Raw genomic sequence first — 23,954 nt, 5'->3', positions numbered from 1 at the left:
TGACAGGAAGTTAGAAAACCTATTTGAAGAAATAATGTCAGAAAACTTCCCCGATGTGGGGAAGAAAAGAGTCACACAAGCACAGAGAGTCCCAAAAAAGATGAACCCCGAAAGACCCACACCAAGACACATCATAATTACGATGGCAAATGTTCAGGACAGAGAGAATCTTAAAGGCTAGAAGAGAGAGACAGAAAGTGACGTACAAGGGATCTCCCATTAGATTATCAAATGATTTCTCAGCAGAAACACATCAGGCCAGAAAGGAATGGAAGGAAATTTACAAAGTGATGCAAAAAAAGGGCCTGAATCCAAGAATATTCTATCCAGCAAGGCTATCATTCAAAGTTGAAGGGGAAATAAGGAGCTTCACAGACAAAAAAAAAAAGGCTAAAGATTTTATCACTACCAAGCCAGCAATGCAAGAAATGCTAAAGGGACTGGTGTAAAAAGAAGAAATAAAAAGGGAAGAAGAAACACAGGCACAAAAAATAAAAATGGCTACAAACAAATACCTATCAATAATAACTTTAAACATAAACAGACTAAATGCTCCAATCAAAAGACATCGAGTGGCTGAATAGATAAAAACACAAGACCCATATATATGCTGTCTACAAGAGACCCAATTCAGAACAAGGGACTCACACAGACTGAAAGTGAAGGGATGGAAAAATATCTTTCAGGCAAGTGGAAACGAAAAAAAAGCTGGGGCAGCAATACTTATATCTGACAAAATAGACCTCAAAGTGAAGGCCATAATAAGAGATAAGGAAGGCCACTTCATAATACTAAGGGGATCAATACAAGAGGATATAACCAAATGCAGGAGCACCCAAATACATTAAAAAAAAAAAAAAAAACCAAAAAACTCCTGGAAGATATCAAGGGAGAAATCAATAATAATAAAACCATAGTAGGGGACTTTAATACCCCACTGACATTACTGGTTAAATTCTCTAGACAAAAAAATCAGACAAAAAAACAGCAATCCTAAATGACTCACTAGATCAGATGAACTTAATTGACATCTTCAGAACATTTCACCCCAAAGCCGTGGAATATACGTTCTTCTCAAATGCACATAAAACAATTTCAAAGATAGACCACATATTGGGTCACAGGCAAAGTCTCTCCAAATTCAAGAAGATTGAAATCATATCAAGCATCTTCTCAGATCACAATGGCATAATATTAAAAATAAACTACAATAAAAACAGTCAAAAAAATTCAAACACTTGGAAGCTGAATAGCATGCTATTAAATAATGATTGGGTTATCAAAGAGATCAAAGAAGACATTAAAAAGATCCTGGAAACGAATGACAATGAAAACACAACAATCCAAAATCTATGGGACATAGTGAAAGTAGTCCTGAGAGGGAAGTTTATAGCTCTACAGGCCTACATCAGAAAACAAGAAAAAATGGTAATAAATAATCTAACTCTATAACTTAAAGAATTAGAAAGAGAGCAACAAGAAAAGCCCAGAGTGAGCAGAAGGAAGGAGATAATAAAGATCAGAGCAGAAATAAATGACATAGAGACAATAATAATAATAATAATAATAATAATACAAAAGATCAAGGAAACCAAGAGCTGGTTCCTTGAAAGGATAAACAATATTGATGAACCTCTAGCCAGGCTCACCAAGAAGCAAAGAGAGAGGACCCAAATAAACAAAATCAGAAATGAAAGTGGAGAAATCATATCAAGCATCTATTTGAAGAAATAATGTCAGAAAACTTCCCCGATGTGGGGAAGAAAAGAGTCACACAAGCACAGAGAGTCCCAAAAAAGATGAACCCCGAAAGACCCACACCAAGACACATCATAATTACGATGGCAAATGTTCAGGACAAAGAGAGAATCTTAAAGGCTAGAAGAGAGAGACAGAAAGTGACGCACAACAGACCCCACAGAAATACAAAGGATTGTTAAAAAAATACTACGAACAACTCTATTCCAACAAACTAGACAACCTAGAGGAAATGGACATATTCCTAGAAAAATACAACCTTCCAAAACTCAATCAGGAAGAATCTAAAAATCTCAATAGGATGATTACTCTGGAGCAGTGGTTGGCAAACTCATTAGTCAACAGAGCCAAATATCAACAGTACAACGATTAAAATTTCTTTTGAGAGCCAAATTTTTTAAACTGAAACTTCTTCTAACGCCACTTCTTCAAAATAGACTCACCCAGGCCATGGTATTTTGTGGAAGAGCCACACTCAAGGGGCCAAAGAGCCACATGTGGCTCTCGAGCCGCCGTTTGCCGACCACGGCTCTGGAGGAAATTGAAGCAGTCATCAAAAAGCTTCCAGCAAACAATAGCCCGGGGCCAGACAACTTCAAAGGGGACTTTTACCAAACATTCAAAGAAGAATTAAACCTATCCTCCTCAGACTACTCCAAAAAATTCAAGAGAAAGGAACACTTCCAAGCTCACTCTAGGAAGCCAGCATTACCCTAATACCAAAACCAGATAAAGACAACACAATGAAAGAGAATTACAGGCTAATATCTCTCATGAACATGGATGCCAAAATCTTCAACAAAATTCTAGCAAATTTGATCCAGCATTACATCAGAAAGATCATACACCATGACCAAGTACGATTTATTCCGGGAATGCAAGGATGGTACAATATTCGCAAATCAATAAACATGATACATCACATAAACAAATTGAGAGATAAAAATCACATAGTAATATCAATTGATTCAGAAAAAGCATTTGACAAAATCCAACACCCTTTCTTGATAAAAACCCTCAGCAAAATGGGAATAGAGGGATCATACCTTAACATAATAAAAACCTTATATGACAAACCTATAGCCAACATCATACTCAATGGGCAAAAACTAAAACCATTTCCCCTAAGAACAGGAATTAGACAGGGATGCCCACTTTCACCACTCCTGCTCAACATAGAACTGGAAATGCTAGCCATAGCAATTAGACAAGAAGAAGAAATAAAAGGTATCTAAATTGGAAAAGAAGACATAAAACTATCATGATTCGCAGATGACATGATACTATACATAGAAAACCCTAAAGACTCCATCAAAAAATTATTAGACTTGATAAATGAATATGGCAATGTAGCAGGATACAAAATTAATGCCAAGAAATATCTGGTATTTTTATACACCAATAGTGAATTTACAGAAAGAGAGATTAAAAAAAACCCCCACACACCCATTCACCATCGCACCAAAAAAATTAAGATCCTAAGAATAAATTTAACTAAGGAGATAAAAGACCTGTACTCAGAAAACTACAGGACACTGAAAAAAGAGATAGAGGAAGACATAAACAGATGGAAGAACATACCATGTTCATGGATTGGTAGAATCAACATCATTAAAATGTCCATACTACCCAAAGCAATCTATAGATTCAATGCACTCCCCATTAAAATACCAATGGCATATTTCACAGACCTAGAACAAATTCTCCAAAAATTCATCTGGAATAAAAAAGACCCCAAATAGCTGCAGAAATCCTGAGAAAGAAGAACAAAGTAGGAGGGATCTCAATACCACATATCAAGCTGTATTACAAGGCCACTGTTCTCAAAACTGCTTGTTATTGGCACAAGAAGAGACATATAGACAATGGAATAGAATAGAGAACCCAGAAATCGACCCAAACCACTATGCTCAATTAATATTTGACAAAGGAGGCAAGAACATACAATGGCATCAAGACAGTCTCTTCAATAAATGGTGTTGGGAAAATTAAACAGATACATGCAAAAAAATTAAACCAAACCACCAACTTATACACAAAAATAAACTCAAAATGGATAAAGGACTTTAATCTAACACAGGAAACCATAAAAATATTAGAGGAATCCACAGGCAGCAAAATCTCAGACATATGCCAAGGCAATATCTTCACTGATACACCTCCTAGGGCCATGATCGGCAAACTGCGGCTTGCGAAACACATGCGGCTCTTTGGCCCCTTGAGTGTGGCTCTTCCACAAAATACCATGGCCTGGGCGAGTCTATTTTGAAGAAGTGGCATTAGAAGAAGTTTAAGTTTAAAAAATTTGGCTCTCAAAAGAAATTTCAATCGTTGTACTGTTGATATTTGGCTCTGTTGACTAATGAGTTTGCGGACCACTGTCCTAGGGCAATGGAAACTAAGGAGAAACTAAACAAATGGGACTACATCAAAATAAAAAGCTTCCATACAGCAAAAGAAACCATCAACAAAACAACAATAAATCCCACTGCATGGGAGAACATATTTGCCAATGTTATCTCTGATAAATGTTTAATCTCCAACATTTACAGGGTACTCATACAACTTAATAAAAGGAAGATAAACAATCCAATCAAAAAATGGGCAACGGACCTAAATAGATACTTTTCAAAAGAGGATCTAAGGAAGGCCAAGAGACATATGAAAACATGCTCAAAGTCACTAATCATCTGAGAGATGCAGATCAAAATGACAATGCAGTACCATCTCACACCTGTCAGAATGGCTATCATTAACAAATCAAGAAATGACAAGTGCTGGCGAGGATGCAGAGAAAAAGGAACCTTCGTGCACTGCTGGTGGGAATGCAGACTGGTGCAGCCACAGTGGAGAACAGTATGGAGTTTCCTCAAAAAACTAAAAATGGAACTCCCATTTAACTCAGTGATCCCACTTCCAGGAATATATCCCAAGAAATCAGGAACACCAATCAGAAAGGATATATGCACCCCTATGTTCATAGGAGCACAATTTACCATAGCTAAGATTTGGAAATAGCCTAAGTGCCCATCAGCAGATGAGTGGATTAAAAAACTGTGGTACATCTATTCCACAACTGTGGAATACTGTGCTGCAGTAATAAAGAAGGAATTCTTACCATTCACAACAGCATGGATGGAGCTGGAGAGCATTATGCTAAGCGAATTAAGCCAGTCAGAGAAAGATAAATATCACATGATCTCACTCATTTGTGGAAGATAATGAACAACATAAACTGATGAACAAAAACAGATCCAGAGACAGAGAAGCATTGATCAGACCGTCAAACCTCAGAGGGAAGGTATGGAAGGGTGGGGGGAAGGGGAGAGATAAACCAAAGGACTTGTATGATGCATATAAGCCTAACCAATGGACACAGACACAGGGGGTTGAGGGCATTAGTGGGGGGTGGGGGACAATGGGGGTATAAGGATATATATGTAATACCTTAATCAATAAAGAAAAAATAAAGTTCATAACAACAACAAAAAATAGAAAAAAAGCTAAATTTTCATCAACTCATGAATGGATAAACAAAATTTGGTATATTCATACAAAGGGATGATATTTAGCTATAAAAAGGAATGAAGTACTGATAAGTGTAGTACAACATAGATGGGCCTTAAAAACATGCTAAGTAAAAGAAGGTAGTCACAAAATGCCACACGTTTATGAATGCATTTACATAAAATAACCAGAATAGACAAATCTATAGGGACAGGAAGTAGTTGCTGGTGGCTGGAAGGAGAGAGGAATGGGGAGTTGTTTCTAATGAATGTGAGGTTTCTTTGGGATACTGAAAATGCTCCAAAGTTGTACAGTGGTAACAATTCTATGAATACACTAAAAGCTGTTGAATTGTATAATTAAAAGGAGGTAATTTTATGGTATGTGACTTAACCTCATTAAAACTGTTAAAAAAATTATAGCATTCCAGAAACAATAGAGTTCTAGAAACTCCAAATTTGTTGGCATTTAATTAAATTATTGTGTTTAAATAAACAAAACAGTGCTTTTCTTTAAAACATATTTCATAATTCATATTGATTTTAAAAATTACTCTGGTAGTTATATATAAATCAATTTTAAGACAGAGTATTCAATTAGAACATATATCTTTTATTCATATTACTATTTAGAAATTCTAGAAAATGGTTTATTGATCTATTTTCTGAGAAACATTCAATCTCTGCCTATCCTTTGACCTTCCTCATTCACACCCTTCTGTCCTCATCCCGCCAAAAAACTTGTGGAAGCCTAAAAAAAAGTGCTATAATTTAATGGATGTATACATGTTCAAATGATTCACTAATTGTTTTTGCTTAGGCTTATTGTTATTTACTTGCTTCTCACTCTCACTTTTTTTGCATTGTCTTCTATTTCCCTTTCTACTTTCTCCCAATAGGGGCAGTCTTGGTGGGAGACCATCCACCTGGATCTCCTTTAGCCCAGGGATAGGCATTAACTTGGTTGGTTAGACTCTAGCTCTGATATTTGTATCCAGGGACAGTGATGGAAGGACAGAAAATCATTGGAACTGATTTATCCCACATTAAAGAATGTGGCCATTATTTTCTGCCCTCATTCCTGTTATTTCGAAGTCTTGGATCTAAGCTTTACTCACCATTTTGTGAACTACTCATATGCTTCCCTTAATTTCACTTTTTTGCTTAATTACCAAGAGTCAGTTTCTGTTGCTTACAACCAAGAATCCCCAACGGATCCAATACTTTGCTTCCCTTTCTGTTTTGCTTCCTATTTCCTCCTCTTTCAGTCTCTGAACAACAAAAAAAAGATCTATAGTCTGAACACAATTCTCATGGTCTTCCTTCTCTTGCTTGGAGGCTTTCAAGGTTGAAGGAAGAATAAAATAAACGAATACAAAAATAGAAAAATGAAAATATTTAGAAGATGCTTAATCATAACCGCTTTATTTTTCTTTTCAATTTAAAATTGAGAGTTCTTCAACCATATATTGTGTATAGTTCCAAGTCTTATCTGAGTACATAAAAATACTATTAGCAGCAATATAACTTAATTCCTCCAAAAAACTATGCAGTGCCTCCAACAATTTTAGAGTTTTGGTCCATTAAAACTCATTTATGGCTTGTCTAAAATAATTAGATGATTTGATCCATGCAGTATTTATTTTCAAGGGATCTGCTGCCAGATCTATGTCTTACTAATGCAATTACAAAGTTATTTTTGGAAGAAAGCATTTAATGTTTTCTCTTGCAGCAGGCTGAAAGAATTTAAGTTTTAATGTCTAGTCTTTAGCTATAATTAAAGGTAAAATTAAATATTTAACACAGTAGTAGAGGAGCTATAGCTACATAGTTTACTTAAAAATGAAGTGAGGCATTTCATTGAGTCATTTATCTCTTTTGCTTGCAGGCATATCAACAGAAAAGTTTGTGTTTTGTCCTTAATTCCCTTTGCCAGATATCCAACAGCTGTTGCTTTTCACCAACTATAAACCCCATCTTCCTGTTTTACCTTAATAGTTTTGCACAAACTGCCTTAGATATAATGGCAATTAAAAAAATCTGAAAAGTTTTTGTAAATGATAGCAGTGACCATTGTGAGTCAGAGCTGCTGGGTAATATAAGGAACCAAAGCCAAGTCAACTAACATCAATACAGTTAATTTAAATGTAAACCATTTAAAAAGAAAAGAAAAAACAACAACAACAATAAAAACCAAGGCTAGCCTGGAAATTATGTTTTTCAGGGAGGAATTAAATGATTTTCTGTTTTGAGGGCAATGTAGCATATTCATATAGCTGACATCTACCTGAATGTATAAATTATCCCTTTTATGTTAGCATACCTGATTTGTCTACATTATATTCATCATGGGAATTAACAAGTACATATACTTTGTTTCAGGTTTTTAAAAATTGTTAGCTTGGTGTTTATACCTCTGTAATTGTTTTTATGTCTTCTACATTTGTGGTAATGTCCTAAATATTTTGACTTAGATTTTATGTATTATAAAGTAATATTTGTTGCAGATTTTCAAGTGGAATATATCATTTAAATCCAATCTTGCACTTAGGATAAGGTCTTATACCTTCTTGTATATAAAAGTCTTCTGACAGATGTATCCATTGCCTTGGGATGCATTATACACATTGTGGCAGAGATGACAAAAAAAAAAGTAATAGTTGGGATTCATCACTTCAGTTTTAAAATAGTGAGCAAGTTTTCTTTCTTTTAAACTAAAAAAGAAAGAAAATTATGAATGCCAAGGCTTTTGATTTGCAATAACTAGGCTTTTTGATAGACACAGGTTTTTATTATTATTATTAATTTCAGAGAAAGAAAGGGAGAGGGAGAGAAAGATAGGAACATCAATGATGAGAGAGAATCATCTATTGGCTGCCTCTTACATGCCTCTTATGGGGGATCGAGCAAACAACCCAGGCATGTGCCTTGAATCAAACTGTGACCTCCTGGGTTCATGGATTGACACTCAACCATTGAGCAACATTGGCCAGGCAATACAAGGTTTTTTTTGGTAGTAAAAGTTTGGTTTTGAGTACTAAGAGCAAAGCCCATAAAGTTATAATAAACGCTCAATTTTTCAGGCCTCATTTTTTATAGCTAGATATAAAATTCATAATAAAAATTAACAATATTGTTTTATTTTAGCTATAAAAATTAGAAAATTTGAGTGAACAATTGATAAAATAGTCAACAAATGAATGAAATAGCAACATACCCATGTTTTATGTAAGGATTTGGTTGAAGTCATAAGTCACTATTCAAGACTTTATTATACAAGATGCAATCCAGGAACATTCTATTTTAAATTCCATTTAGGAAATATGTCATCTCTAATTAAGAGTTTTGTATACTTATGTTAGAAAATAGAAACTATGTAACATGTTTCCCCTTCATATTAGTTGCCAGGAACTTTGAACTCAACTTAATGTCCCAATGAGGTAATACGTTTATTTCAGGTTCTTGGTAGCACCTATTTGAATATATATATATATATATTTATATATATAATATGCAAATTAGGCTGGGATGCCATTACGGTCATGACCAGTCAGAAGGAGGCTGCGTGCAGGTAAAGCCCAGAGTGGAGACGGAGACAGAGACTGGGGGGCCTGCCCGAGCAGCCCTGGAGCAGACACTGACAGGGGGCCTGAGGCTGCTCCAGCTGCAGCGCACCAGCAGTCCTGCCTCTGCGTACGAGCTGCAGAGGAAACACCTTTTCTGACTGCTCATTGGCTAAGCTCCCCATGCGCCACTCACAGTGTTCTTGGTAACTTGGGTAATAAGAATCCAAGAAGGTGATATAGGGTTTTTCCATCTCACTCCTGGAAGAGAAAATGAAGGTCCACTGCTGGAGGGGCTAAGAAATGTCATATCCTGCCCTAGCCGGTTTGGCTCAGTGGATAGAGCCTTGGCCTACGGACTGCAGGGTCCGGGTTCAATTCTGATCAAGGGCATGTACTTAGGTTGCAGTGTACTGGCCTGCAGGAGGTAACCAATTGAAGTCTCCCTCTCAGATTGATGTTTCTCTCTATCTTTCCTCTCTCTTCCATGCTCTCTAAAAATCAATGGGAAAATATCCTCAAGTGAGGATAAAAAAAAGAAAGAAATGTCATATCCTATGAAAGAGACATCTTGAAAATGCCTAAAGAAAGTTTTCATTTTTTTGTGGTGAAGAAACTGGAGTCAGTGTTGATGAAAACACCTTGGCGACTGCGGTGGCTAGCAGTGGCAGCAGCAGTGAGGTGATGGGGGTGGCGCCTTCCCCTGATCAGCTGGTCACCTCCCACAGAGGGAGGCCAGACTGTGGCTTAGAACATCCCCTGAGGGCTCCCAGACTATGAAAGGGGGCAGGCTTGGCTGAGGGACCCCCCCAGTGCACAACTTTCATGCACCAGGCCTCTAGTTTTTTTCTAAAAGCCTACTAGAGGCCCCATGCATGAAATTCGTGCCCAGCCTGCACCCTCTCCAATCTGGGACCCCTCAAGGGATGTCTGACTACGTGCTTAGGCCTGATCCCAACTGCTCACCTGCCTGCCTGACTGTCCCTAACTGCTTCTGCCTGCCAGCCTGATCACCCCCTAACCACTCCCCTGCCGGCCTGATTGACACCTAACTGCTCCCCTGCTGGCCCAATTGCCCCTAACTGCCCTCCCTTGCCAGACTGGTCGCCCCTAACTGCCCTCCTCTGCCAGCCTAGACACCCCTAATTCCCTCCCCTGCAGGCCCGGTTCCCCCCAACTTCCTTTCCCTTCAGGCCTGGTCCCCCCCAACTGTCCTCCCCTTCAGGCCTGGTCACTCCTAACTGCCCTCCCCTGTAGGCCTGATTGCCCCTAACTGCCCTCCCTGTAGGCCTGGTTGCCCCTAACTGCCCTCCCCTGCAGGCCTGGTCCCTCCCAACTGCCCTCCCCTGCAGGCCTGATTGCCCACAACTGCCCTCCCTTGCAGGCCTGGCCCCTCCCAACTGCCCTCCCCTGCTGGCCTGATTGCCCACAACTGCCCTCCCCTGACAGCCATCTTGTGGTGGCCATCTTGTGTCCACATGGGGCTGGCCATCTTATGTGTTGGAGTGACAGTCAATTTGCATATTACTTTTTTATTAGATAGTATGAATGTAGAGAACATATTTTTAAAATAGGTCTGTAAAGAAAGTTTTGGCCAGGTAAAGAAACAAGGAAACCTGAGAGAGGAAGGTCTTTTCTTATTATTATAATTTAGATATAACCCAGCATTCTCATTAGAATTAGTTTGCATATCCAGCTTGGGAAATCATAGAGTGGCCAGGAATATTCCTGAGACCTGATTTGCACAGGTACTTCAGTGTTCCTTGAAGAGGTAATAGAAAGATGTAGTTAGCTTTAGCCAAGTTCCTGAATTATTTGAAGTTCATCCATTGTCTGGGAGGCTGAAAAAGAAGAGTGAGTAACGTTAAGGGAAAAGTCTACCTGTGAGGCACAGGAGAGGTAAAGACCTGAATGAACCTGAGTCATGCCTCAGGATATAAGTAAAAGGGACCTGAGTGGCCACCCAGAAGTGTGACACTAAGTCTTACCAGAGAACATGTGCCTTAGAGCATATGGCTCTTGTAACCAATGGAGAATACCTGCTCTACAGCTATCAGAAAGAGAAATCATTCATGAAATAAATATCTAATCAGCACTTAGTAAGAATTCAAAATATTTGAGAGTTGAAAAAGAATATAACAGACAAGTTTATTTTGGAATTGGTTCTGTCTCTAAGTAGCCCTTCTGGTAACACTGGTTGGCTCCTTATTGTTGGCTCATCTTTCTTAATTGGTTTAAGTCCTTTCTGAATTTCTGGGTACCTAGCTCCACTGAGATTCTTGGCAGGAAATTGTTAGTCCCTTTTCTTAGGGAAGAATAAGAAAAAGAAACAATAATTTCCACCACTCTGGGGTTTCATATTGTGAATCCTCAACCTGCCAGCTGAAAGTTTATAAGTGGCAAGTTATTTAATTTCTTTGTCTCCTTTAATCATCCACAACATGCGGATTCTTGGTAACTGATATGGTTGTAAGAAATGTTTGCCAAGGGCAGTGAACAATTTCTAGCACTTAGTAATCACTCAATAAAAACTAGCTGTTTTTGTGGTCATCATAGATTTCATTATCTTTATCATCACTGTCACCACCATCATCATCATCCCTGGACTATACTGCAAAGGTTTCCCAGGTAGCAAATGAGATAGAACATCTATTTTTGGAGTGGCAATTTTACTAAAAGATTGGAATTAGTATGGGAAGAGAGACATTTCTCATTAAAACAAATATAAATGTATCATGAAATAAATTTTTTAAAACCCACCAATTTTTAGACTTAAAACATAAGACATCAAAAAAATTTGTGCCTGCAAAGTTTCATAAAGCTATGCAACTTCACATTAAGCCTCAAAATCTCAAAGGTCACACATCCTCTCTCCTCTGCCATCAGTGGAATTCTTCTGGAAAATTTGGGAAGTATAATAGTGTAGCAAAATTCTAGGATCAATTGTATCTTAAATATTTTCTTTCTCTTGAAGAGATGTGCACCACTGTAATCCCCACTAGAATATATTGGCACTTTGAATTCCCAGTAATAATGGTGTTGACATTGTTGACATGATAGTTGATGAGTCAAGTCAAAAGACAAATGAACAAGCCAGGCCCCTGTATGCTGGCAAGAGCTGCTGCAGGGAAACAGCTGCTGAAGATGTTTTTTTAAAGAATTGCTGGGAGAAGGGAGAAACCACCAAGCCCTGGTCCTACTGTCAGGGCAACAGCTGTTGACCTGCTGACCAGGCTGCTAAAGGGAGCATCAGGTGGGGTTAATACTGAGATATGGTCTTTCCAGGGTTCTCTACAACTCTCCATTACCTCAGTATGAGTCGCTTGAAGGAAGAGTGTGTGTGTGTGTGTGTGTGTGTGTGTGTGTGCGCGCGCATGTGTGTGCAAGGGAGAGAAATGGGGGAGAGTTAAAATTAGATTTGGATTTGTGGAAAGTGATGTGTTATTTTTTTTTAATCATCGAGGAGAGGGACTAATGGTATTTGTGGTGCATCCCAATGGGACTAGCTGCCTGAGAATTCAGAATGGACCCTTGAACCAAATGGAAGAGAGCCAACAGTAAGTAGGCACCCAGAGTGTTGAGTGTTGGTGTCCTCAGCAAGAGGGCTTAGGGAAGAACTTGGAGGAGCTAAGTGATGTTAGAATTAGTTGTCTCAGAATATATGTATTCCTAGAAAAATACAACCTTCCAAAACTCAATCAGGAAGATCCAAAAATCTCAATAGGCTGATAACTATGGAAGAAATTGAAGCAGTCATCAAAAAGCTTCCAGCAAACAAAAGCCCAGGGCCAGATGATTTCACAGGGGGGTTTTACCAAACATTCAAAGAACTAAAACATATCCTCCTCAGACTATTAAAAAATTTCAAGAGGAAGGAACACTTCCAAGCTCATTGTAGGAAGCCAGAATCACCCTAATACCAAAATCAGATAAAGACAACACAATGAAAGAGAATTACAGGCCAATATCCCTCATGAACATGGATGCCAAAATCCTCAACAAAATTCTAGCAAATTGGATCCAGCATTATATCAGGAAGATCATACACCATGACCAAGTAGGATTTATCCCAGGGATGCAAGGATGGTACAATATTTGCAAATCAATAAATGTGATATATCACATAAACAAATTGAGAGATAAAAATCACATAGTCATATCAATTGATGCAGAAAAAGCATTTGATAAAAACCCTCAGCAAAGTGGGAATAGAGGGATCATACCTCAACATAATAAAAGCCTTATAGGACAAACCTACAGCCAACATCATACTCAATGGGCAAAAACTAAAATCATTTCTCCTAAGAACAGGAATTAGACAGGGATGCCCACTTTCACCACTCTTGTTCAACATAGTACTGGAAGTGCTAGCCATAGCAATTAGACAAGAAGAAGAAATAAAAGGTATCCAAATTGGAAAAGAAGAAGTAAAACTGTCATTATTCGCAGATGACATGATACTGTACATAGAAAACCCTAAAGACTCCATCAAAAATTATTAGACTTGATAAATGAATTTGGCAATGTAGCATGATACAAAATTAATGCCAAGAAGTCTATGGAATTTTTATACACCAATAGTGAACTTACTGAAAGAGAGATTTAAAAAAAAATCCCATTTACCATTGCACCAAAAAAATTAAGATACCTAAGAATAAACTTAACTAAGGGGGTAAAAGACCTGTAGTCAGAAAACCATAGGACACTGAAAAAAGAGATAGAGGAAGACATAAACAGATGGAAGAACATACCGTGTTCATGGATTGGTAGAATCAACATCATTAAAATGTCCAAACTACCCAAAGCAATCTATAGATTTAATGCAATCCTCATTAAAATACCAATGGCATATTTCACAGACCTAGAAGGAACTCTCCAAAAATTCACCTGGAATAAAAAAAGACCCCAAAAGCTGCAGCAATCCTGAGAAAGAAGAACAAAGTAGGAGGAATTTCAATACCAGATATCAAGCTGTATTACAAAGCCACTGTTCTCAAAACTGCCTGGAACAGACATATAGACCAATGGAATTGAATAGAGAACCCAGAAATCAACCCAAACCACTATGCTCAATTAATATTTGACAAAGGAGGCAAGAACATACAATGGAGTCAAGACAATCTCTTCAATAAATGGTGTTGGGAAAATTGGACAGATACATGCAAAAAAAAATGAAACTAGACCACCAACTTACACCATACACAAACATATGATGGGAAACCATAAAAATCTTAGAGGAATCCACAGGCAGCAAAGACTGAGATATATGCCGAAGCAATATCTTCACCGATACAGCTCATCGGGCAATGGAAACTAAAGAGAAAATAAACAAATGGGACTACATCAAAATAAAAAGCTTTTTCACAGCAAAAGAAACCATCAACAAAACAACAAGAAAGTCCACTGCATGGGAGAACATATTTGCCAACATTATCACTGATAAGGGTTTAATCTCCAAAATTTATAGTGAACTCATATAACTTAACAAAAGGAAGATAAACAATCCAATCAAAAAATGGGCAACAGACCTAAATAGATACTTTTCAAAAGAGGATCTAAGGAAGGCCAAGAGACATATGAAAACATGCTCAAAGTCACTAATCATCTGAGAGATGCAAATCAAAATGACAATGCGGTACCATCTCACACCTGTCAGAATGGCTATCATCAACAAATCAACAAAGGACAAGTGCTGGTGAGAATGCAGAGAAAAAGGAACCCTAGTGCACTGCTGGTGAGAGTGCAGCCACCGTGGAGAACAGTATGGAGTTTCCTCAAAAAACTAAAAATGAAACTCCCATTTGACCCAGTGATCCCACTTCCTAGTTCATAGGTCGAGGCTCAACCATTGAACCATGCTGGTCGGGCCATAATATAGTCTTTTAAAAACACTGACATAGCAGGAGCATGCCCATAGGACTCGTGTGACTTTTTTGAGCCCTGCAATTCTAACCAGTTTATGTGTAGTTGCCTAAGGCATTCAATGTATGAATTATAGTAGTATCTACTTTATGAACATATATAAGTAATCAAGTTGCCTTCCTTTTCCCACTTATATTTGAAATAAAGAACCTAGTAATGAAGAGGTTAAATAAAAAAATAAGTTACATAACTGGATTAAAGTTTTACAATTTTTCTAAAATTGAATGGAAAGGAAATTAAAGTCCACAAAATACTACAGAGACAAATTCTCGTTTTCATAGAGTTTTTCTATTTTGGTTCAAAAGAATCCAAATAATATCCTGTTATAACAGAGGATTGTAATGAATGAGACAGGTATATGATTTTGGCTTAAGTATACTTAAGGTGGCTAGAAAAATATGAACTTCTATAGCCTAAAGCTTAAAGCATGAGCCTCCTAATATAAAAAATGTAACTCTATTATTTTCAATCAGAATACACTGAAACTTGATAGAAATGAAATAGTCATTGTACAGTGAAGGGGATGTTGCAAAGAAACTTCTGTTTTACCTCATTTCATTTTCAGCAACATTGCTCCTTGACTAGTGGACACGCACCGCCTGCCAAATGTCTCCTCTGACATCATTCTTCTTTTTAAAATTGTAAAGGTTACAACTTTATTTCCTTGAGTAAAGACTGCTCTCACAGCTTAATTATGCTAAGCTATGGAATATGAATTTTTAAACCAATGACACTGATTATTGCATATGAGAAATTGACACATTTCCATTAATGACTGGGTAGAGGATGGACAAAAAATCATTATCTTGTAAAAGCTGGTTGATGTAAAATTTGTAGTCAAAATACTATGAAATGTCTTTCTTTTTCAAACTATAATTTAAAAAAATCATGTGAGTTTCCACAATTACCTTGTTTGGGGGTGGGGAGATCTATATGGATAGTTATCCTCTTTGTTTTATTTCATTCAAAACGTTGGTGGTTCTTTGTGGGAATTGCTCTTTTATGAATATTGGAGAAACATAATCTCAAGGATCCAAAGATGAAATCATCATATGAGCCCTCATTCTGCACTTGCTCTGGTAAACTGTTTAGGATTTGTCTCCTCCGTTAGTCAGTGTCTCTTAAATACGTTCCAAATAAAAAAATTTCCTATAATTTAGAACCCATGAAAACTTTTTCTTCCCTAATAAAATCTTATGATTTTTGTTTTCTAAGACTGATAAAATAATATATTGACATATTAGCCAGTGCATAATCAATTATACCCTTTCATAGAAGAGATATAGATATACATTAATTTTAAAATATTTTTGATATAGTCTCACTTCTAAATTATCAACTTTTTAACTTACATTCATTGTTGTGGACTGCCTCAAGTCTCACATGGAAATAAAGTTGATGTAAGTAGACTATCCATGACTTCCTCACAGTCCATCCCAAGGTGTGGCTGGGTTAAACCAAATTTTTGATGATAGCTGGCCAAGTCATAGTAAATCTCTCGTGTCTGTGCAAATGTATCCCCATAGGGGATATGTGTTTAGATCCCAAGTGGGTGCTTGAAATTACAGATATCCTGAACCCTATATAGACTATATTTTTTCCTATACATACACTCCTATGATAAAGTTTAATTTGTCAGTTAGGCACAATAAGAGATTAACAATAACAACTAATAATAAATTAGAACAATTATAACAATATCTCTCTATATATAAAATCCTAAGGGACTGGTCGCTATGATGCGCACTGACACTCAATGCAGGAGCTGCCCCCTGGTGGTCAGTGTGCTCCCACAGCCAACCCCCTGCCGCCGGCCAACCTCCCGCAGTCTCTTCCTTCTTTCCCCGGCTGGCCAGCCCCAATCGGCCCCAATCGAGACTGGGCTAGCCGGCCCAATTGGCCCGATCCCGATCGCCGGCCAGGCCAAGGGACCCCACCCATGCACAAATTCATGCACTGGGCTTCTAGTGCTATAATAAAAGTTACGTGAATGTGGCCTCTCTTTCTCTCAAATATCTTATTGTACTGAACTCACCTTTTCATATAAAGGAAGTTCATTCTGGCTTCTTGTTGGCATATTCAAGTCACCAGCACCACTTCTCTTATGCGTTGGGGCCAGTATTAAATAAAATAAGGGTGACTTGAACAGAAACACCTTAACAAATGATCTCATAACCTAGGTGGCTATTAAGTAACTAACAGTCAGAAGAGTCTACAAAATGGGGACACTGGATGATTCACATCAAGAAAGCAAAACCGTGGGTAAAGAGGACAATGACGGTATATAGAAATAAAGTCTTTTAATGTTTACTGTGCTCAAGTCAGTTTTTAGGATAACCGGGCTGGGCTGGGCCATGTTCTTTCAAGACCTGCTCCCTGTCACAAGAAAATCCAAGAAACCATCTATGTTAATTATTATAGTCTCTCTATCTGACATGGTGCCTTATTCCAAGGAAATTCTGGAGACAATACTAATACTGCAAAGTATAACACCAGCACAAAAATTTCAATACCTTGCAGACTAGTAAAGGAGCTATTTTAGGATTCAGGGGCTTTGTTTATGTCTCAAGTCATCTCCAAAGTAATTTTCTCTCAGATACTTTGATGACTTAACTGGGTCTCCAGGGGTTCACAACAATGTAAACTATTCCTATTTATGGCAATGCAGATGAATTTAGTCTGGTGCAGAAAATAAATCTCTGTAAGTGTAAATCTCCTTATGAATGAATTTTAACATTTTCTTTAACTTCTACTTTGTCTTCTTTGCTGTTTGAGAGGTTTTATATCCAGTCTCCACTCATTGCTCCTGGAATCAAAGTGACTGTTCAGAAGGCTGGTCTGCAAGTAGTAAAGAACAGCTCCAAATCCACTGGTGGAGATTGGAAGGAAGGATGGGGGAAAGAAGAGACAGAGTTCGGATAGACATCTGACTGCCTGTATGCTGTGTCTGTTTCATCTGCATCAGGAACACTGTGAAGAGCCAGCCTTCTGAATGAGGACAGTGATGCTATCTCCTAGGCAAACTTAAAAAGAGAATAAACAACACATTCCTCTTCATTAAAGCACGTCACACTGCTGATTTTTCACATGTAAGAGTTTACCAAAGAAATCTGGAACTACTAAATGTTACTTGCTCAACCATTCCCTGTAACCATAACATTTAAAAGTTCTTTGGAAGAAGGAAGGAAGCAAGATGAGGCATATTTTAAATTACCCAAAGTCCCTCTAAATAGGAGATGCACCCGTCAGAAAGTCAACGATGTTTGTCAGTTTTTAGGTCAATAACTCAGTTTTTATTTTTATAAGCATGAAAATGCTGTTTTTCCAGATGTATGAGAAAGGGGGTAAGCTAGCTGCCACAATAGCAGTGTTTGCTCATTCTAACAAAGATCTCCTAGGATATAATACAAATCCTGGGAAAGTAGGGTTTTTAAAAGTATATTTTTATTGATTTCAGAGAGGAAGGGAGAGGGAGAGATAGACACATTAATGATGAAAGAGAATCTTTTATCGGCTGCCTCTTGCATGCCCCCTCCTGGGGATGGAGCCCACAACCGGGGCATGTGGCTTGATTGAGAGTCGAATCAGTGATCTCTTGGTTCATAGGTCAACACTCAACCACTGAGCCACACCATCTGGGCAGGATTTTTTTAATATTTAAAACAATAAATATCACATTGTTAGGATCTTTGTCAAAATCTGTGTCCCTTTAAATCCGTATGTTGAAACTTAATCCCCAATGTGATGGTTTTTGAAGGTGGGGCCTTTGAAGGTGATTAGGTCATGAGGGTAGAGCCCTCATGCATGGGACTAATGACCATATCAAAGAAACCCCAGAGAGCTCACTTGCCTCTTGTGCCACGTGCGGACACGGGTTGAAGATGTTTGTCTCTGAACAAGAAATCATCTCTCACCAGACATCAAGTCTGCTGGCCTTCATTTAGGACTTTCCAGTCTCTAAAAATAAATTTCTGTTGATGATAAGCCATCCAGTATATGGTGTACTGTTATAGAAGCCCAAACTAAGATGGGGGATAGAAAATACCAGGGAAGGGGTGGTTGCTATATCATGTAGGGTAGTCTGGAAAGGTTGACTTGAGAGTAGATGCCTCAAGGAAGTGGGGAAAAAATGCATTCGTTCAGGGAGAACTGGGCAGGGGTGCCCTGGGCAGGATTGTTAAAAGTATGTTCCAAGAACAGCAAGAAAATAAAAAAAAATCGGCCAGAAATTTTAATAGTGATGAGATGGACAAACCTGTTGTATAGCATTCCACTATACAAATATGCCACAAAATTTTAGCTATTTAAATGATCACTGACAGAATTTGAGTTTTTTTCCATTTTTGGCAGAAACAAACAATACTTCTATGAATATTTTGGTATCTGTATCCTGGTCACATATGCAGTTTCTCTATAAGTAGAAATTTTGGTCATAGGAAAAGCATATCTTCAACTTTCCTAGGTAGTTTCCAATTGTTTTCTAAAGTGGGGGTTAGGTTTTTACCATAGAAAATTAAGACTTAGCTTTCTTTCATCATAACCATCATGTATACTTTCCTTCCCCTTTTTCTCCAATTTACTTACATCACAATTTTGGTTCAAATAATCATCCATGTTTATTTTCACAAGATAAATTGACTTATATCCAAGTAATGTAGCTATGATCACATATTTTATTTCTCTACAAGAAAAAAAATTGGGAGGGAGGAGATTAATAATTGCCTAAATTACTTTTTGTTTGCTTACTTCCTATGTAACTATCATTCATTTGAGTGGCCAGATTATTATGATCTTTGAACTCACAATAATCTGGCCACTCAGTGTATATCCCATATAATAAAAGACTAATATGCAAATTGTCCCCTTGACCAGGAGTTCGACCAGCAGGCAGGCCGGCCAACTGCCCATGTCCCCTCCCTCTGGCCAGACTGGCTGGACCCCACCCATGCACTGGGCCTCTAATATATATATATATATATATATATATATATATATATATATATATATATATATATATATATACTGAGTGGCCAGATTATTTTGCGTTCAGAGATCATAATAATCTGGCCACTCAGTGTATACTTAGATACTTTCATGGAGCTACAAACTCCTATAAATATGGTCAAATATAACAGATGATCTCTGTTCTGTTATCCTTCCTTTGTCTTCTGCTCCTAACCAGATTGATTGCATTGTGGACAGGTTAAACAATATTTTTTTCTCCTTCTTGTCATCTTGGGCATCATTTTGATTCTTTCCTGTTTGGGATTCACCTATTTCCTGGATTCCTTAATTTCCTTCCTTAGTTTTGCTTAAGCACATGTTGGTTGGGTAGCTTTACATTCTACTTTCCCTCAACTTTACCTTTGAAATTCTCTTATTGTATTTTATTTCTCCTAACATATTTTCAACTTCTAAGGGCACTTTCTCAATGTTTGAAGGTTCCTTTTGTTTATATAGCATTCTGTTTTTGTTTCTTATTTCTCTTCGCTCTGGGAGAATGAATTATAATTACACTAGAGGCCTGATGCACGAAATTTGTGCAAGACTAGGCCTTCCTTCCCCTGGCTGCTGGCACCAGCTTCCCTCCAGCACCTGTGACCCGGGCTTCCCTCACAGTGCTGGCTTCGTCTGAAAGGTCGTTTGGTCTAATTAGCATATTACACTTTTTATTATTATAGATTGATTTTTTTTTATTGTGCTTCCTGTGATTTTTCTGCTTCCTCAATCTCCCCACTATTTTTGGTTTGTTTCAGGTTCTTTCTTTCACTTTACAGGCTTTCCTAAAATGTCCACTGGCCTTTGCCTGCTCATTCAAATTTAAAAGTGTGGCACTAAGAGGCTAATTCTATGTATGTGGGAACCTATTTCACTTCCAATATTGGTATGTGTATGTATTTTTTTTTTCTTGAACTGCTTTTTTCTTGCCTGGTACCAATAAGCTGCTAGTCACTTTTCTGGGTGCCTAGCGTGGGATAAGGGCTGAAGCTCTTGCTCTTTATGAGGTAGGTCTTTGCTTAATCCTTTTGATTCCAGAAAAGGGCCTCATTTGAACCTTCAGTTGTCCTTCTTGTGACAAAGTCCCTGGACAATCTCTCCAGATAATAAGCCACATGTCATTTGGCTGATCAGAGGACAATCACCAGTTGTACAGGATGCTAGAATCTGATCTCTTAGACTTTTCATCAGTTTTTTCAATTTTGGCCTCACTTCAGTCCCTTGCCTTCAAGGCCACCTCCAATTCCTGAGTCACTTCTGGGCTGTGAAACATGTCATGCTGCCTTCCTGGAAGACATTTATTAGACAAAATAAAAATCTGAAAAAGTCCCTCATCTATCTGGTTTTCATCTCACACAATTTTATTAACATTTCTAGTCCACTGGCGCCTACTTCTTCATCTCTATCTTTGTCAGTCTATACCATTTTACTTTTTTTCTGTCTTTTAGTGGAATTTTGGAAAGAGGATGAGGAAAAAAGCTCATATGTTTAATATACTTACTTTTAACCAAAAGCTTAATCCTTTTCTATTAATAAAGGTATATGATATATGATATACAAAATATATGTTCATGAATGAATAGGAAATAAGAAAATAGAGATATATTGTCATCATATCTCTCTCTCTCTCTCTCACACACACACACACACACACACACACACACACACATTGCTCTAGATGAAAGTTCTGATGTTTTTTGAATTGGCAGTTTTCTCTTTTCACTTTGATTCTTAGCCTCCTCCTTTGTTTTTGCATTACCTTATCCTTGACTTCTTTGTTCCTTACAATCTCTTCCTAATTTCTCTTCTCTGTCCACTTCTCCTATATTTGTGACCTCTGTATTTTATTCTCCATCTCTCCTTTTTTTTTTCCTACTTTTTTCTGCTTCTCCTTGAGTATCTCTATTCATCCTCTTTAATTAGCATTTCTAAGCCACGATAAACAAATTTTTGTCTTTAGCCTGGATGAATCTAAATTTTTCTGTGGATGCTCCATGGCACCTTACACTCATATCCAAAGTAGAATTCATCACACCCCAGAAGTCTTTTTTTCTCCTCCAATTTAATTGCTGCCCCTTTTCCCTTAATATTGTTTATAAGTCAGGGGTTGGCAATGTTTTCTCTATAAAGGCCAGATAGTTAATATTTTAGGCCTTGTGGGCTATTCAGTTTTTGTTACAATCACTCAATTGTGCTGTCATAAACAAACGGGTGTGACCGTATTCCAATAAAACTTTACTTACAAAATCAGGCTATAAGGCAGGTTTTGGCCCTTGGGCCATAGTTGACTGATCTCTGTTCTAGGTTACTGGTCATTTCAGCCAGAAGACTCTTAATTGAGCTTTACCTTTATCTGGTCAATGTGTTAAGATGACTGTGTCTTTCCCCGTGACCTGACCTGTTTCCACCATCCCACACACTTTCCTCTCTCAGACCCTCATCTCTTTTATCTGTCAGCTGCAGTAGCTGTTTATCCAGTCTCACTGCTCTTTGTGTTGTAGCCCTCTAATCCCTGGCCCTGCTGCTTCCAAAGCAGTCTTATGAAAAAAACATTTATTATATTATTCTTTGCTTAATATACTCAGTGCTGTGCAAATAGCTACACTACAAGGACTTCCCCAATTCTAGGTACATAAGAGCCCCTTGAAGTCTTGGTTAAATCAAATACTTCTGTTCCCCACCTCGGAGGTTCTGATGATATAATGCAGGTCCATGAATCTGCATTCTAAACAGACATCCCAGATGAGTCTGTAGCATGTAGTTCTCAGACATTTGAAAAACATGGGCCATGGAAAAGGGCATCCCATGCATGGAACATAAGGCCCTCCCTGAGCATTATGTGATTTAACCTTTTTCCTGAACTGGCCATGCTGTTGCACCCCTTTAGTTTCCCACAAGATAGTCATTTTGCTAGCAATGCCACTAACTTTTTGTCTACTTAGTAAACTTCTTTTAAGGCTCCACTCAAGTACCAATTCTTCTGATGAGTTTTCCTAAACTCCCCAATTCTTACCACGTACCAGTGTCTATAACATATTAACTGCTCTTATGTATGTATGTATGTATGTATTTATCTCTCCTATTAGATTGTGAGTTTCTGGAGGGCAGAGACTATTATTTCTGCATTTTTGTATATTTTAGAGAGTACACTAAATATATAGTAATTCAACTCAACATTTGTTGATTTGATATAAGAATGAAGCTGTGAATATTACTATTTATATTTTATAGATAATTAAACTGAGGCTGTGAGATATTAACTGACTTGAGGTCAACCACATTGCCAAAACAATCAAGGATATCGTATGTCTTTTACTTAGCAAGCTTTCTCTATTCAAAATACTCTCTTCCTAGTGTGATGGCATTATTCCCTGTGCTCAAGTAAGCCATGAAACTTGGAAGTGTCCAGCAAGATTTTCCAATCTGGGTGTACTTATTTGATCTGTTATTTAATATTGCCATTTCTGAGGCTGACCAATGACAGAGAGCAAGAAGTCCAGCATCATTGCTCTTCACAAGCTTAGTCTCCGCATTATTTGGATTTCTAGACATTTCCATATTATGGCTGCCACATTTCTTAGTTTTCTTCCAAGAATCTACATTACAGTTATTCTGCCTAATTTACTGTAATAAATTGTATGGCATCATTATTATTGTTAGTCAACAACAACTTTTTGGTGATTACTTAAAAGAGAACACTACCTACACTTTCCTTTCCTGTACTTCTCAAAGAGCCTCTGGAATTCAGAATACATTATCTCCAAGTGCTGGCTGAGATTAGGCAGCTGAAATCTAGCAAAGGTCAGGGATAAATCACAGAAACCTTTGAGTTTAACACAATTACCTGGGAAAAAAAGTTAATACTAATTCTTGATTATGTTTGGCAGGTGAAGAAAGGGATATGTGCGGCGAGACATAGAAGTGATCTTCAAGAGTAGTCAGTATTCAGTTATGTAGTTCGCACTTCATTTTGCTTGTGTTAGCTTTTGGTATCATTTGTCTCTTCTCAAGTAGGAACCTTGCATTTTATTAATTTCATCCCACTTTGAACAGAGTGAAGACTCAAAAGAAGCTTGTGAAATAAAACGAATAATCCCCAAATCTCATTTCAACCTTTCACCTTTGATGTGTGGTACAATACTGATTAGCCAGTGACATGCTTCAGAAGCAGGCCACCAGAAAAAGCCAGACATAAAAAGCCATTGAA

Source organism: Cnephaeus nilssonii (assembly GCF_951640355.1).
Source record: "Cnephaeus nilssonii genome assembly, chromosome: 8".
NCBI lineage: Eukaryota > Metazoa > Chordata > Mammalia > Chiroptera > Vespertilionidae > Cnephaeus > Cnephaeus nilssonii.
Note: the sequence above shows the minus strand (reverse complement) of the source record.